This window comes from Triticum dicoccoides, chromosome 7A, assembly GCF_002162155.2.
Source record: "Triticum dicoccoides isolate Atlit2015 ecotype Zavitan chromosome 7A, WEW_v2.0, whole genome shotgun sequence".
Lineage (NCBI taxonomy): Eukaryota > Viridiplantae > Streptophyta > Magnoliopsida > Poales > Poaceae > Triticum > Triticum dicoccoides.
Genome location: NC_041392.1, coordinates 389,301,400 through 389,307,021, shown reverse-complemented (window position 1 = coordinate 389,307,021; position 5,622 = coordinate 389,301,400).

The window sequence follows — 5,622 nt, the reverse complement described above, 5'->3', positions numbered from 1 at the left end:
AGTGCTCCTTTGAGTGTTGGTTCGAACTGAGCTACCTGCGGGGCCACCTCAGGGAAACTTGAGGGTTGGTTTTACTCGTAGCTAGTCTCATCTGAGTGGGCCGTGAGAACGAGATATGTGCAGCTCCTATCGGGATTTGTCGGCACATTCGGGCGGTGTTGCTGGTTTAATTTTACCTTGTCGCAATGTCTTGTAACCGGGATTCCGAGTCTGATTGGGTCTTCCCGCTAGAAGGAATATCCTTCATTGACCGTGAGAGCTTGTGATGGGCTAAGTTGGGACACCCCTGCAGGGATTTGAACTTTCGAAAGCCGTGCCCACGGTAATGGGCAGATGGGAATTTGTTAACGTTCGGTTGTAGAAAACCTGAAGTTGACCTTAATTAAAATACATCAACCGCGTGTGTAACAGTGATGGTCTCTTTCTGGCGGTGTCCGGGAAGTGAACACGGTGTTGGAGTTATGCTTGACGTAAGTAGATTTGGATCACTTCTTGATCATACTTTTATCGACCGTGCTTTGCCTTCTCTTCTCGCTCTCATTTGCGTATGTTAGCCACCAAATATGCTAGTCGCTTGCTGCAGCTCCACCTCATACCCTTACTTTACCCATAAGCTTAAATAGTCTTGATCGCGAGGGTGTGAGATTGCTGAGTCCCCGTGACTCACAGATACTTCCAAAACCAGCTTGCAGGTGCCGTTGAACCGTGCATATGACGCAACCAAGCTCAAGGAGGAGCTCGATGAAGATCTTGTCCTTTATGTTGTTCCGCTTCCAGTTGATCCGTAGTGGAGCCCAGTTGGGGTCGATCAGGGACCTTGTCCCTTTTGGGGTTCTTCTTTTATTTTGGTTCCGTAGTCGGACCTTGATTGTATCTGATTGATGTAATGCTTTATTCATGTAATTGTGTGAAGTGGCGATTGTAAGCCAACTATGTATCTCTTTCCCTTATGTATTACATGGGTTGTGTGAAGATTATCTCACTTGCGACATTGCTTTCAATGCGGTTATGCCTCTAAGTCATGCTTCGACACGTGGGAGATATAGCCGCATCGAGAGCGTTACAAGTTGGTATCAGAGCCTTCCCCGACCTTAGGAGCCCCACTGCTTGATCGAATTAGCAGATGAGTTGAGTCTAGAAAAATGTTTTGAGTCATTTAGGATTATATATATTGGAGAGTTTAGGAATTCTTTTTACTTCCCAGTCCCTTCATCGCTCTGGTAAGGCATCTTGACGTAGTATTTTGACTTTTCTCTTCTCAAATTTCATAAAAAAAAATTAGGATCACGCGGGTATCTTGGAATCTTTCCGATCGATCTGTGACGAGAACATTGTTCTTGGTGCCTCCTGTCATTTAGGGGTTGTGGCAGTGTCCCGAGGAGTTGAGCTCCGAGGTGTTGTCGTCACAATTTTATCGTTGCAGTTTTGGAATACCTGAGTTTAGTTCGCCGACATTGAAAATCTCTTTTATGCAGTTGTTGGTGAGATAACCTCGACGCCACCCAGTACTGGGGCGGGAGTTCGGGAGTATTGCCATAACTCGTATAATGGATGCTTTTCGAAGGTTGAGGTAGACGATTTCCGAAGGTTTCTTGGTTATGTGTTGAAGGATGGATACAGCTGGATGTAGGATTTGCTAGTTTTGGGTGAGATATTATGCTTCCCTTGTATCCCCAACACCTGATTGCATAACCGGAAAGGTTCGGGAGTTTCATAGGTGGGAATTCAAGTAGCTCCTAGGATATCTTTCCGACAGATGTATGATATGAAATTGGGGTTCGACGTCTAGTGGTCCACCTATTCACGGTTGGTTTTACAGTGGTCTCGTTGTGTCTTAAAGAGTCCTTGGCTATGCCGACTCGGGGACGCTTCGTATGTCATGTGCACTTCCTTGTACATGATGGTACTGTACGATCGAGCCCGTATAGGCCCCACCACGAAAACTTCGGACGAAATCTCTATCATATGTTTGTTCCGGCTTATTCTGCAAAGTCAATCCTTTGTTTGTTTTGAGTTGTGGTATTCGAGTTGCTTCGAAGTCAAATGTTGACTCCATACCTTTCCTAAGTGGTGTTCTCATACTCCTATGCGAATACTAATCCTCCTTGATAATCGAGATTGTTATGCCAATCTTGTTCAACCGGTGTGCTTCTCTTCAAGTGGATCCGATCATTTCAACATCTGCAAGATCAATTCTAAGTTTCTCAACGGTGTTCGTTTCTTCCATTCCAAATTGTCTTTGTTTTTCCCACCCTCCCTCCCTTTGTTTTTCTTCAAGGACCTAGATTTCTTATTCAAGTATCCTTTTATTGTTGTGAAGTCTCTCCATTCTTTTCCGTCAATGTTCTTACTTGATGAATTCTCGTGAAGATTCTAACGAAGCTTCAGATTCGTCACTCTTCACTCGTTTTCTTCTCCGGTGGACAAATTCAAGCTTTTGGTGTTGATCATATCCCTTTTTCCTCGTTTCAAATACCTTCTCTTGCCGGTGCTCCTCATATACATTCATTTCTCGCTATTCTATTGTTCCCGAGAGCTAAAGATATCTCAAAGATTCATGTTTCCACTCTGCATTCGTTCAAGATATTTCGAGGATGTTCTCTCATTCAAGCCATTTAATTCAACCAGTGCAATCTCTCCTTCAAATCGTTCAATGGTGTATCTTTTGAGTGGGCCCTAACCCACAGGTCTTTTCCCAGGATCTTACCTGACTCTTCTCTTTTCCCGGCGTTACTCTCAAGTTCTTTTCCAAGTTTGACGTAAGAATGAATTTTTCATTAGTCAAATGCTTTTCTCCAAGATATTTCAAATTCTTTTCATCATTTGCTCAACTTTTCCATTCTTCATTCTGGTGTGCCTCAATAATTCTTGGTGGTGTTTCTCATCGTCATTTGAAGACCGAAGAAGAGTTTTACCTCCATATCTTATCCGTTCTCTCAAAGATTCGTGGTTCTAATTCGAGGCCATCCTCTCATAATTGTTTGATTGTGAGAATTCTTTTTATCCATCCGGAGCAATTCAGGAGTCTTTTCAATTTGATTATTCGGAGCCCATCATCTCAAAGTTATTCGTTCTCAGCCTTTCAGCTATCATTCTCCAAATCTTACCGGTCCATCATTCAATATTCTCTAATCAGTTCGTGATCCCTTCGTTCACTTGTATCTAAATTCTCTAAAGTATCCTCGTTCATTTCATAATTCTTCCCGGTGTTCCTCTGTCTTTCCTTTGGTCATTTTAATTCTAACGGTGGTTCGTTCAAGAGTTCTCTTATTTATCAATTTACTCGATGTTCCAATCCTACCGGCGGTTCATTGAAGACATTCTCAAGTTTATGTTATATCTCTCTTAATCTTTTCTACGAGAATAAGTAATATGTCAAATCCGTTGATTGTCATCAATTTAATTGGTGAAGGACAAGCATAATGTAATTCTTATTCTTGTTTCATCCTAATGATTAATTCCTTATTCCGGAGGTTCTTCAAATTCTCGATTCAAGTTGTCCATCTTTCTTTTCCGGAGTTCCAAGTTTCCACTCTATCTCGTCGAAAAGCTTCATCTAAATCATTGCAAGTCTTCACCTTGTGTTTCCGACTTCTCTTTATTTTGTTATTCTTTTGTTACTGGAGTTCTTCATGGAGGTTCTACATGATAGTTCATCAAGGATTTATTTCTTTCTCGAAGTGTTCATCGAGATTCTTTTCTAAGGAGCTCAAGCATTCTTCATCTTGCAATCCGGAGTGCAATTCTTTCTATCTTATCTTTTGTGGTGGTGTTATGTCATTTTTGATAATTTTTCCTTCGTGTTTCACGATTCACAAGTTATCAAGAATGAGATATCTTAAATCCATCAATCTCTTCATTGAAGTATTCTTGGGTTATATTTCACCTGAAGCTTTCCCCAAGGATTGTTGCTATTTATGGTGCTTAAATGATCCAAGTTCTTCATTTATCCTCACGGTGAAATAAGTTTCTTGTCTCCTTGTTCTTATCAATCCAATTCTTTTTCCTGTGAGTGGCAGGTTTTCACCTCATATTTGAGCTGTATTCCATAAGACCATATCAAGCTTATCTTTTCGTTGTTGTGTTTCCAACAACTCCGTTCGACCCTTCTCCTAAGGATACCTTTTCAAGTTCTTTTGTGGCAGAAGTTGGCATTTTCTTCTCCATGATTTTATTTCAATTATCTATATTCTATTCTTTCGTTCCAGAGGCATTGTGTTGTTGCTCTTTTCAACCAATCATCTCATTTTGTCAAAGATCATGCTCTTTTCATGCCTATCCATTTAACCGGAGTGTTGTGCCCTTTTTGCTCAAGTATCTTCTCATCTTATCAAGTTCTTATTCAATCCCTTCCCTTTTCAATCGAAGTTCTGCCCGAAGTTGTTCTTCCTTGTTCATCTTTTCTAATGGAGTATTTTCAACTTCACGTGTCTCCGTTGTAATATTTTCTCGAGTTGGCTTAACCTTTTCAAGGTTCTTTGGTCTCACTCGTTTGTCAAAGAAGCAACTTAATTTTACCTCTTCTCTTTCTCTTCCGTTTGCCCTCCGGTGCCATTCTAGATCTCGGGACGAGATTCTCTCGTAGTGGTGGAGTGTTGTAACGCCCCAAGACCGATGCGCCAGGTGTCTTCCAGTTATTTGTCGTCGTTGCCATGTCATTTGCTTGCGTGTTGCATCATGTCATGTCATCATGTGCATTGCATCATCATGTTTCAAAACCTGCATCCGTCCGGGTCTTCCGGTTCTCTCCGTTGTCCGTTCTGAGCCCAGACACACTTGCACGCGCCCGCGGCATGTCCGAAATATTATTTTATAAGTGGCCGGAAAATGTTCTCGGAATGGGATGAAAGTTGGCATGCGGTGTTTTTATGTTGTAGGAAGGCCGCCTGCCAAGTTTCATCGCGTTCGGAGTCCGTTTGACGCCCCAACGGATAACTATAGCGGCAGTATAGCCGGTCTAACGTCGGACGTTTTCGGTCTCCGAAAACTGTTGCCGGGCTTTCCCTCTTTTTCCTCTCTAGACCATCTACACAGCCCACTACCTACCGTCAGGTCCAACCTAACCTCTCTTGTCAGCCCGCGGCCCTCCTCGCGCGCGTCCGAAAGCTGCCCCGGACCCGAACCGGACTTTCGTCACTGTTGTGTCCAGATCATCCCCAAACATCTACAAAACGTCTCCGTTTTGTTAATTGGACTTCCTAGTCTATTTTTTCTGACCCTCCGATTACGATCGTAGGGACGGATTAGTCCCTAAATGTCTCCCTCTTTCTTTATATATATATACTCTCTAGTCTAAATCTAGACCAAACCCTAACTTCTAGGCGCTTGTCCCTGCTGCCGCCGCCACACTTATTCCCCAAATCCCCATCGGGATCTCACCCACTGCCAACCACAAACCTCCCCTGGTCTCCTCCTCGTTGTCCCATCGAACCAATCCCACCGCACCAGCTCCTCCCGATCCATCGAGCGCCTCCTCCTCCTTGTTCAATCCAGAGGAGTGGAGCTCCTCCGCGCCCACGCCTCCTCGCACCTTCCTTCCCAACTCCCAAAGACAGCCACGAGCGAGCGCCCGAGCCCCTGTCGAGCTCTTCCTCTGCTCGCGCAACAGCATCTCATCTTCGT